This window comes from Pseudorca crassidens, chromosome 5 (assembly GCF_039906515.1).
Source record: "Pseudorca crassidens isolate mPseCra1 chromosome 5, mPseCra1.hap1, whole genome shotgun sequence".
Taxonomy (NCBI): domain Eukaryota; kingdom Metazoa; phylum Chordata; class Mammalia; order Artiodactyla; family Delphinidae; genus Pseudorca; species Pseudorca crassidens.
In genome coordinates, this window is record NC_090300.1 from 51,955,724 (window position 1) to 51,968,393 (window position 12,670).

General features: G+C 33.4%; 1 long non-coding RNA gene across 1 annotated transcript in view; it reads left to right on the plus strand.

Annotated features, from left to right (window-relative positions):
- Window positions 1–12,670, plus strand: part of LOC137224887 (uncharacterized) — a 221,495-nt gene that overhangs the window by 98,351 nt on the left and 110,474 nt on the right. The gene's annotated exons all lie outside the window — the stretch shown is intronic.

The window sequence follows — 12,670 nt, forward strand, 5'->3', positions numbered from 1 at the left end:
ACGTGCAGGCTCAGCAGCCATGGCTCACGGGCCCAGCCACTCCGCGGCATGTGGGATCTTCCCGGACCGGGGCACGAACCCGTGTCCCCGGCAGGCGGACTCTCAACCACTGCGCCACCTGGGAAACCCTCCAGCTTTCTTTTGATTTCCATTTGCGTGGAATATCATTTTCCATCCCCTCACTTTCAGTCTGTAAGTGTCGGTAGGTCTGAAGTGGGTCTCTTGTAGACAGCATATATATGGGTCTTGGTTTTGTATCCATTCAGCCAGTCTATGTCTTTTGCTTGGAGCATTTAAACCATTTACATTTAAGGTAGTTATTGATATGTATGTTCTTATTACCTTTTTCTTAGTTGTCTTGGGTTTGTTATTGTAGGACTTTTCCTTCTCTTGTGTTTCCTGCCTAAAGAAGTTCCTTTAGCATTTGTTGTAAAGGTGGTTTGGTGGTGCTGAGTTCTCTTAGCTTTTGCTTGTCTGTAAAGGTTTTAATTTCTCTGTCGAATCTAAATTAGATCTTTGCTGGGTAGAGTAATCTTGGTTGTAGGTTTTTCCCTTTCATCACTTTAAATATGTCCTGCCACTCCCTTCTGGCTTGCAGAATTTCTGCTGAAAGATCAGCTGTTAACCTTATAGAGATTTCCTTTTGTGTTATTTGTGTCTTTTCCCTTGCTGCTTTTAATATTTTTTCCTTGTATTTAATTTTTGATAGTTTTATTATTATGTATCTTTGCTTGTTTCTCTTTGGATTTATCCTGTATGGTACTCCCTGTGCTTCCTGGACTTGATTAACTATTTCCTTTCCTATATTAGGGAAGTTTTCAACTATAGTCTCCTCAAATATTTTCTCACCTTTTCCTTTTCTCTTCTTCCTATAATTCCTGTAATGAGACCCCTATAATTCTAATGTTGGGGCATTTAATATTATTCTAGAGGTCTGAGACTGTCCTCAATTCTTTTCATTGTTTTTTCTTTATTCTGCTCTGCAGTAGTTATTTGCACTATTTTATTTTCTAGGTCACTTTTCTGTTCTTCTGCCCAGTTATTCTGGTATTGATTCCTTCTAGAGAATTTTTAATTTCATTTATTGTGCTGTTCATCATTGTTTGTTTGCTCTTTAGTTTTTCTAGGTCCTAAGTAAAATTTCTTGTATTTTCTCCATTCTTTTTCCAAGATTTTGGATCATCTTTACTATCATTACTCTGAATTCTTTTTCAGGTATACTGCCTATTTCCTCTTCATTTGTTTAGTCTGGTGGGTGTTTACCTTGCTCCTTCATTTGCTGTGTTTTTCTCTGTCTTCTCATTTTGTTTAACTTACTGTGTTTGGGGTCTCCTTTTTGCAGGCTGCAGGTTTATAATTCCCATTGTTTTCAGTGTCTGCCCCCAGTGGGTAAGGTTTCAGTGGATTGTGTAGGCTTCCTGGTGTAGGGGACTGGTTCCAGTGTTCTGGTGGATGAGTCTGGATCTTGTCTTTCTCGTGCAAACACATGCATGTTAGTGGATTCACATTGAACAAGATTGCACTGTATAAGAATCAAGGGTAAACAAACAAACATTTATCTTGCACTCCAGAAAATTTTAGATGTATAGTTACAAGATGTCCTTGATTGATAAATGCTTTATCAACTTTAAGATGCATCTCCAGTTTAGAGATGCTTAAATGTGAGGAAACTGGTATCTCAGGATTGTTGATATGATAGTTTCCATTATTAATTTATTGCTTTATTTCTCCATAGGGAATATCCTTTTGGGGGTATATCCTAACGGTGATTATTCCATATTTTTTACAGTAATTTCAGTAATTATGTGATGTAGTAGAAAGTGAGTTGGCTTTTGACTGCACACAGACTGACATTTACTGGGTTTATGACCTTGGACAAGGCTCACATTCCTTTCTGATGAAGAGGAATAAGAAACACATCTCAAGGTTATTCAAATTACTTTCTTATCTCAGCTTGATTAATGGAAGAGGGTACTTGAAACATGTTTCCTTTTATTTATAATTTTAAAAAATCAAATATGTGCACGCACACAAATAATTTGGGTGCCTTATTAGTCTATAAATTAATAATTTCATTTTGTAGCTATGATATTTTAAATATTTATTCTAGAAAACTTAAACTCTAATTATATAAATACGTGGTCAAATTTTTAAAAATGAGGTCAAGAATTACCTCTCAGAGTTTTGACTCCTCTGACTCCCATTACAAGTAATGGCTCATTGAATAAATATTGTAAATAAAGTTTGAGTATTCTCTTAATTTTAGCTAGTCTTAAATTTATTCATCTGATGAACCAAAATTTTTGATATACATCTTCTAGATAAATAATATTTTGTAACTCTCTATTTTGTTATTTAAAATAATCATATGGTCCCAATTTCTTACTAATATTTTAGTTAGTTTGAGTCCTATTTCAAAAATTTCAACACTAATGTTTTCTAATGAAGATTTCTTTGAAGTGTATAGTGTTTTCTTTAAGAAAATACAGCTCTAACAGATTTTCTTTAAGAAAAAAAAGCTAACTAAATAATATTGAATACCACACTTATATAAACAAATTCATGTTTAGGTAGCCTTTATTTTGAACTCTCTGATTTTATCACCAGAATTGTATGCTAGTATCTGAGTTCATTAAATGAACTAGACTCATATTATGTTTACCTTATGCTTGATAGTTATCTAGCATATCTCACATTGTAATATTAGAATAATTATTCTTTGATTCATCCTAGATTGTTAAGAAACTTGAATTTATATTTGTAAATGAAACAAACTGCAGAAAATAAACTTTTTTATTTATCTTAATATTTATTCAAGTAATTAGCATACATTTTGGTAGCATATTATGGTGTACAAAGTATTTTTCACATATTTTAAAAACTTTTACAATTATAGAAATATGTATTTATTTTGGAAATGTAAAAGAAAGAAAATTATTATTTTCTGTTGCATGTGACTTTTACTTATTTATTATTTATTTTCCCAACTTTATTTAAAGATTATTATGTTTTAACTCAGCTATTATCAATACTACCCACTGATAGCTATTGTTAACATTATGGTGTGTGCTTTCATTTAGGATTTTTAAAAAATATATATTTTTCCCTAATTAGATAATATTTTATCCTTTAAAATAATATTATATAACATTTATTTAGTGTAATTACAGTCTCTTAATAAACATCATCCATCACATGAATGTATTAACATTTAGAAAACCATTTATTGAATATTTAGGTTGGTTTCAAGTTTTAAGCATCATAAATAAGGTTGTGCTCACATCTTTAGGTGTGCTTCACGTGGTCTCTTTTGATTACCACAACAGCTCTGTGGGATAGGCACGAATTGGTTTATAATTTTTTTTTCCATTGCTCCCAGGAAATTGAGAGGTCAAATCCTGACCCAATGAATGCCTCAAAAGTAGGAAGTCTAGGGCTTCCCTGGTGGGGCAGTGGTTGAGAGTCCGCCTGCTGATGCAGGGGACACGGGTTCGTGCCCCGGTCTGGGAGGATCCCACATGCCGCGGAGTGGCTGGGCCCGTAAGCCATGGCCGCTGAGCCTGCGCATCCGGAGCCTGTGCTCCGCAACGGGAGAGGCCACAACAGTGAGAGGCCCGCGTACTGCAAAAAATAAAAAATAAAAAAAAATAAAAATAAAAAGTAGGAAGTCTAGGTGCCAGTTGGTAAACTCAGATGTTTAATATTTAATTAATTGCTTATTCTCTTAAAACGTCTTCATCATTAGAAGGGTTTAAAGTAGAGGTAGTGCTCATAAAAAATGTATGTATATGTATATGTTCTCAGAACATATATCTTTTAGAAAAACCAAACATATTTCACCCCTTAGTTAGGCTAGCATTGTTATTTTCCCTAATACCCAGTAAAAGGTGTAGTGGTACCATTTCCCCCTAATGGTATGCATTTAATCCTATATTCTCTTTTACTGGCTGCTCTTTAATTGAATCGTGGAAGTTATTTGTGTTTCACACAAGGAAAGTTGGTACATGGCAGTGGACAAGCATATAGGGTGTAAGGAGTGTACACTTAACCCTGAGCAAAAAGGTAACTGGCTCATTGGGACCTTTCATTTCCCAAAATGCTGAGGGCAGCTGAGAAGATAACCATGTAGAGAAGAGTGATTTACAGTATTTATAAGTGGGAAGTGCTGCCGTGCTTTTGGGTCCTACCCTGACTGCCACATGAGAGAACAACACCAGAATACTTCGCATAAGAATCTACTTGTGCCCATCCTGGCTTGATCCCTGTGACCAGGTGAGCTCTCTTTGCTCTATTTTGCCTTCTGAAATAAGAATTCTGACTTGATTTTTCGTGTACCAAATTCTCGAAACACTAATTCTCCAATCAAATACCTTCAAAGTTATTTGAAGGCAGATTTCACACAATGTCTGGCCAAGTCACGGATATAGTGATTTGAAGTAATATTTATTTTTTGTTTGTTTGTGAGTTGCTAATACATTTAAAATTTTCTGAGCCTCGGTTTCCTTTCTGCAAAATGGGAAAACTAAATCTATCTAGAAGGGTTGTGGTGAAAAGTAATTATGATCATATGGATAAAGTACAGTGAAAACTCAGTGCTTGGTAGCTATTATTTATATAACAGGTAGTCAAAATAATAACAGAAAGAAAATAGGTTTTGGTATCAGTTAGATTCATTTGGAAGTTTTATTTTTGCCACTTATTAGCTGTATGACCTTGGGCAAATACTTAGTCACTAAGCTCAAACGTTACATTACTTGAGGTTTCTCTTGAGTTTTTTAGATAAAAGAGAAATTGGGCACACATATTTTGGAGAATGCTTACAGTGTCAGAACTCTAATGAAATTATTTAGGAACAAACTGAGAAGAATTTTATAGTAGTTGATTTTTGGAAAGTACATGGTTGAATTTGGTTGTCAATATTTTGATGATGAAGGTATGTATCATGAATGGTTGACATTCACCCTTGCAATAATAATTTAAGCTCATATAATGAATCAGTTCAAATCACTGAGCATATTTACCAAGCTGTACACATAATTAACATTTTAATTTCCCTGAATATCTTATCTTATTATCCACACTGCTTAGGAAAATATATTAAATAGACTCTGGCAACCAGCAAGCTTAAGCTCTATTAGACCATAAGAGAGGGACATCACATTTCTACTAGTGACCAAGTGGATTTTTGTTAACTTCTGAAATGAGGTTAGAGAAAGTTGTACATGTTCTTATGATTACACTCACTAATCAGAGCTTTGAAATAGTGGGGGTCGGGATTTGGACTGAGTGGGTGAGATTTGACAGTGGGCAGTTTTGTTTAGAAATGTTAATTTGTTCTAGTGCAAATTAAGCATTTTTCAAGCCAACAAACTGGTAATTTTACCAGTGTCCTTCCCTTCTGTGCTCATCACATTCACACCCTCTACTCCTTCCTCTTCTTATTTTTCAATATTTGAACTGCCATCTAGATTCTGAGTTTTGATTCCCTTTGCTTGGTATTTCTTATTTGCTTTTTATATTACTTCTTTTTCTGAGGCTTATTTTCAAAAGAAAAAAGTGAATGTTCAGTAACAGGATCAATTGTCAAGTAAGAAGCGAATATTCAAGTTTTGAGGTGAAGTGACATGCTGTGAGCAGTCCCTGAATTACCATTAAAATTCCCATTAGGAAATAGTGGGGAAAAAAGCCAATTCATAACAGTGAAAGCCAAGATTTATAGTCAATCTATTGCCAGAATATGGGGACAACTTATGATAATTACTGAAATGAAAAAACAAACAGATTAGCTTGGATAGGGCTCATTGTAATTCACAAAATTGTTGAGGAGATATGTTAATCTAGCTATTCACTAGTAAAAATTTTGGAAAGACAAATAGAAATAACTGTTTTGAAAAATGTAATCACTTTAAGGAACACTTCTGCCAATTGAGATGACCTAAAATTGAGATGTTAAAAACGAGGAAATCTTTTTGTTTAAAAAAACGGACATAAATTTGAGTTAAGTTTCAATTAAACACTTAAATCTAAAAAGTAATGATTTTTAAAAATTTGATAATAAAGTTCAATGGAAAAGTTAAACCATTTTTAAAGTGCTGTGGAAAATGTAAATGTAATAATTTAATTGAAAATAGATTAAATCAAGATATTAAATTAACTCAGACTTCAATGGAGAGAGTAGAGGATAAAGAGAGGTCTTTAATTCCTTGTCTTGCGTGGTGGAGTGTCAAAAGCTACACAGTGTCTTTTTTAAAATTTTTTCTTTTTTGTGGTACGTGGGCCTCTCACTGTTGAGGCCTCACCCGTTGCGGAGCACAGTCTCCAGACATGCAGTCTCAGCGGCCGTGGCTTACGGGCCCAGCCACTCCGCGGCATGTGGGATCTTCCCAGACCGGGGCACGAACCCATGTCCCCTGCATCGCCAGGCGGATTCTCAACCACTGCGTCACCAGGGAAGCCCTACACAGTGTCTTTTGATTATTGCAAATTTTGGATCTATAGTTTGAATATTTAAAGATAACCATTAGTTGAGTTAAAATATTTAGTCCACTTCACAGATTACTGGAGAATATAAAAAAAATATTAAAAGTTATAAATCAAAGTAAGCATTTAAAAACAGCATAGAACTATATAATGGAAGACTAAATAGAATAGTTCTGGCAATAAAAATAAATAAGTTAAACTCCTCAATTAGGATGAGACACATATATTTGGTTAAAAACTAAAGTGTGACTCTTTCCTACTTGTCCAAGGACAGAGAATTTTAAAAAGAATCAATGGTTAGGGTAATATCGTAACACATACAAACAGAAAGAGAACAGAGGTGGCTAAATTAATTTCAGACAAATTTATTTTCCAAGAAGAATTTATTTTTCTTTGATTTAAAGAAAAACTACAATTTCAGTGGAGCTATATTCACTAGTTTGTATTTTTTAGAGTCCACATATAAGTGATATGATACAGTATTTGTCTTCCTCTGTCTGACTTATTTCACTTAGCATAATACCCTCCAAGTCCATCCATGTTGCTGCAAATGGCAGAATTTCGTTCTTTTTTATGGCTGAGTAGTATTCCATCCATCTATCTATCTATCTATATATATATATATATATATATATGTATATACACATACACACATATATATATGTACTCCATATATATATAGTATGTGTGTATATATATATATGTACTCCATATATATATAGTGTGTGTGTATGTATGTATATGTAATATATATATATATATATATGCTGGAGTACTCCACCTTCTTTATCCATTTGTCTGTTGATGGGCACTTGGGTTGCTTCCATGTCATGGCTATTATACATAGTACTACTATGAACATTGGGGTGTAAGTATCTTCTTAAATTAGTGTTTTCATTTTTTCCAGATAAATACCCAGGATTGGAATTGCTGGATCATATGGTAGTTCTTTTTTTAGCTTTCTGAGGAACCTCCATACAGTTTTCCATAGTGGCTGCACTAATTTACATTACCACCATCAGTGTACAAGGATTCCCTTTTCTCTACATCCTTGCCAACATTTGTTATTTGTGTTCTTTTTGATGATAGCCATTCTGATAGGTGTGAGGTGATATCTCATTGTGGTTTTGATTTGCATTTCCCTGGTGATTAGCAATGTTGAGCATCCTTTCATGTGCCTGTTGGCCATCTGCATGTCATCTTTGGAAAATATGTCTCTTCAGAGCTTCTTCCCATTTTTTAATTGGGTTGTTTGTTTGTTTGTTGATGTTGAGTTGTATGAGCTGTTTATATATTTTGGATATTAACCCTTATTGGTCGTATCATTTGCAAATATTTTCTTCCATTCAGTGGGTTGTCTTTTTGTTTTGTCAATGGTTTCCTTTGCTGTGCAAAAGTTTTTAAGTTTAATTGGGTCCTGTTTGTTTATTTTTGCTTTTATTTTTTTTGCTTTAGGGGACAGATGCAAAAAAAATATTGCTACGATTTCACCTATGTTTTCTTCTAGGTATTTTATGGTTTCAAGTTGGTGAAACTATAATAACAGAAAAATAAATGAGGTAATTACTATTAGATATACAAAAAAATTTGATAAAAATAAATGTTTTAGAAGAATTTAATATTCAATTTAACCAATAAAAGATTAAGTAAAATAAAATAAACACAACTAGGATAAATTAACCAGGTTAAGATAATATACATAAGGGTATTCCCTGGCGGTCCAGTGGTTAGGACTCCAAGCTTCTGCTGCAGGGGGCACAAGTTCCATCCCTAGTCCAGGAACTAAGATCCCGCAAGCTGTGTGGTGTGGCCAAAAAATAAACTAGTATCTCTTAAAAAAAACATAATGAACATAAAATTGAACTTTGTACCTTTCAAAGCCTGTACTCTTTTTTAAAGAATAAAGAAATAGTGATTTACTAATTTCTCAAACTTCATTGAAATTTGTACAGGGTACATTCTTTGGTAACAAATATTTATCAAATGAATGTTAAGTATGACAAACAGATTAGAAATAATGACTTTTTTTAGAGAAAAAAACAATTCTTCAAAATTAAAAAGCTATGCCCTAAGTAAGGAAAATGGGAACTAGAAGTATTTTAATTTAAGCTGTGTAGCCAAAATAAAATGTAAGGGAAAAATCTTAGTTTTATGTCCTTTCAATGTTAAATAGGAATTAGTAATATAAATTAATTAAGGATTTAAATCACAAATTTAGAAAGAGTAAAACAAAATAAGCCTAAAGAAATTAGTAAAAATAATGAAACTCAAGGCAGAAATCAATAAATTATTAAAAAGAAATACAAAACGTTCAATAACTTGTTCTTTAGAAAATAACAGTACATTCAGGAACGTGTTCTATTAAAAATCAATAAGAATAAAAGATAAAGCCAGTGTTGAAAATTAGAGGGAGCATACAGATATTATAAATGAGATATTAAATTTTTTTCAGTAGTATCATTTTAAACTCCAAGCTATAATATTTGAAAACATAAATGAGACAGTTCTGAAAACATACCAATTATCAAAGTTTACTCTAGCAGAAATCAAAGATTAGATAGACCAATAATCTTAACAGAATACTATAAAATAAAAGTCAGATTATTCCCTCCACAATAGTTTCTGAATCAGGTGATTTAACCCAAGTTCTGAAGACATCCTTGTACATACCATTGCAGAACATGGAACGTTTAGAATACTGAACATCCTATTTTAGGAAACCAGCGTCAATTTTGATTACTGAAAATGATAAATTCAGTACAAAAAGACTATGGACCTGACTTACAAATAAAAATTGAATAGATAGGGTGGCAGACATGTTATTAATTTTATCCTTGAACCATCTTCATTCCATCTCTTTCCTTGCTAATAGAATCCTTATTTTCTGTGTGCTGAGATCTTCCCAGCCCAAGGTGATTAATCATGATGGGTTTAACTCTAAACTAAGGATGACAATTATGTTCCTCTTCGCCAGCAATTCATTTTCCCAGCCCTCCTTAGAGCATGAGTATGGCTGACTGACTCAGTTCTAGCGAATGGAACTTAAGAGGAGCTTTGCTAGAGAGCATCTGGGAAAAGCTAAATTGATGTCCTAATATTAGGATCAGATGGAAGAGGAAGACTTGTTAGTATGGTCTGGATTGCAGCAGACATTTTGCACACATGAGGTGTCAAGTGTGAAAAACAAAAACCTTTGACTGTTAGAGTTGGTGGAGGAGAGACAGATAAAAAGAGCTTAGGTCATTGATGACATAATTGACCTACTGAAGCAGGTTGAAGTCTCCTCTATGTTTTTCCTGTTAACTGAGATAATATACACACACACAGGCACACACACATACTACATGCCACTGTCACTGTTACAGGTTTTTTTCTTTTTGTTTTGTTTTTACGGCTGGAAGTGCTCATCTGAAATAAAGGCCAAAATCCCAAATAAAATACTGGCAAAGAGAAATAAAACAATAATTCATGCAAAGAATTATTCACCACACTTTAATAAAATGATTCAAAACTAAAAAGTTAATTTAAGAAGCAAAAATGGTCTAATATTAGGAACCCTATTAAGGTTATAGCATATCACTAAGTCTGATGATACTACAAAAATTAACACCCATTATTAATTTTTTTAAATGCAAGTAAATTTGGAATAAATGTATTAATTATCAAGAATAAAATTTTAGTGACAAAAAAAAAAATTTTAGTGACTTTTCCATTAGATGTAGTTGGGGCAAGTTGAGGGTGCTCGTTATTATAATTTAAATACTGCTCTGGAATTTCTAGTCAATGAAATATGTGTTGAAATAGAAATACAATTATAAATTTTGAAAAGGAAGTTAATATTGTTAATTGCAAAGAATATGATTATATGCTTAGAATTGATAAGAATGCTCATTGAAGTGGCCCTAGGAGAAATAGATATTGTCTGATCTAAGGGAATTAACAGAGTACACACAGACCCCGTAGAACATAGTGACAATAGCACTGACACATCTAAAATTGAGGAAGTTTATTAAGAGACAAAAACTGTGATGGGCATCCATTTCTATCCAGGGGAGACAGACACTGGCTCTGAAACAAAATAATTTCAGTCACTATGAAGGTCTGTTGAGCTATGTTGTAAGGTTATTTTATCATCTTTCATCAAGACTTAGATGAAATATCCTTAAGAACATTTATCATCTTTCATTCTGACTTCATTTCCACCTAGCAACATTCTGGTGAATTATTTCGCTTCTCATATATCTTGGTCCTGGGAAGGTATGAACATGTGTGTCCTATGAATAAAGTCTTTGAGTATTTTCATTACTAATAAAAGTCTAATTCCATAAATACATTAAAAAATTGGAACTCTAGTTTACCACAATAGAACAAGAAAGATATAAATTGTTCAATAAATGACATCATGAAAATTTGGTTATATGGAGAAAAGTCAAGTGACATATGTATATATATTTACATATATATATTTATATATTGTCAAAATGAATTTACATGGATTAAACAGAAATATTTAAAAGAAATAAAAAGAATTTTTTAAAAATATAGAAAGAACATAGTATACGTGAATATTTAACTTATATCCTAAGTTTAGGAAGGATTTCCCCATTGGGAAATCATGTCAAGTGTAATGAGATCTTGCCTAGATTAGTAGATAATATTCACCAAAAATGTATTTGAAATTTAAATGCCCCAAAGTAGACCAGTAGGCCCACTTATTTGGGGAGGAATGTCTCCTCTTATAAAACTAAAAAAAAATGATAAAATCCCAATAAGGTTTCTGCACTCCCTGCCCCTCTTGGATCAGGGAAACCTAGAGGACTCTTAAGATCTTTTACAAGCCATGGGATTCTTTGGCTGCTGCCCTTAAGTCCCCTAGTCAATCTTGTTTTCCTTTAGGATTGATGAAGTCAAGACAAACATCTCCTCTTCCTGTCCATGATTGTCCTCTCATTTCTTCACAGTCAGAGACCAGATAAACCTGTTTTTAAACCTTTGTTCCAGGACCTGCTAGGTGCCCGGAGCAGGGAGGGAGGGAAAGGTGGATTTTCTGTGTCTTAGGCTGAGGTGTATTCTGTGAGTTTCTCCCTGACTCTTCCCCCAGCACTTTTCTGTACCCTGCAGTTGAAGCCTCCTGTCCTATTGTGCCCTTGCTGTCACCATTGAATGTGTCCTCCTGGTGTCGCCCCACAATGAAAATGAAGAAAAGAAAGACATGAGGAGAAGGGTAAGGTAGTTGAGTCTCCTGGATATAATCAGTGGTCCTGCTTGAGTAAGCCAGCTGCTGGAAGACCCCAAATATCCAGAGGCTTTGAGGGAGACCATTACCCCCTCATCTAAGCTTTGCCTGAGAGACAGGTCTGGATGAAATCCTATCCTTATATAATGTCACAAAACCAAGTCTTCCCTGTCCTACTTTGGCACTCTAGGTACCTTGTCAGGTACCTAGAATTTTATCCCGATCTGTGGAATGGTTCAGAATCAGCCTTCATCACCTAATGTATAAAATGCAGGTTCAGGTATAGGAAAGGTATTTTAAGGTTATCAGCATATAATGCATAAACGTGCAGGGTGTCTGAAAATTGTCCATATCTTTGTTTATCAACTTCAGACTGAAAACTAGCAAACATGATTGAAAGTGTTATGTTATTTCAATCATGTTTGCTGCTTTTTAGTTTTTAGAATCAATGTACAGGCAAAACACAAAATAAATATACTTATAGAGGATAATTTAAATATTATAAAACTTGATGATATAATAACAGTAATAATGTAGCAAATTTTATAAAATGGAGGATGAGAGGGGAAATAATGAAGACAAATCAGTTTTTTAGATTGTGATAAATTATATATATATATATAATAAAATAAGAAACCTAGAAGAATTGAAAATAATGAGTTTACAAAATTGGCAGGAAGTTTAGGTGTTTTAAACCTCTCATTTAATAAATACTGTCTAAAATTAATAAACAAAGATATGAGGTCATGAAGATTTTAATAGTAGTCTCCAAAAAGCTGTAAAAACTGTAACAGTGATTATCTGTAGTGAATGGGACTGGAAGGATGAAGGATAGAGAAAAAAAAATTATCTTTCATTTTTTTCCTTCTATACTGTTTGGATTTTTTTAACCATATGTAAGTGTGTGTGTATATATATTTTTTTCTTTTTTTTTTTTTAAGAAAAAGATGGATG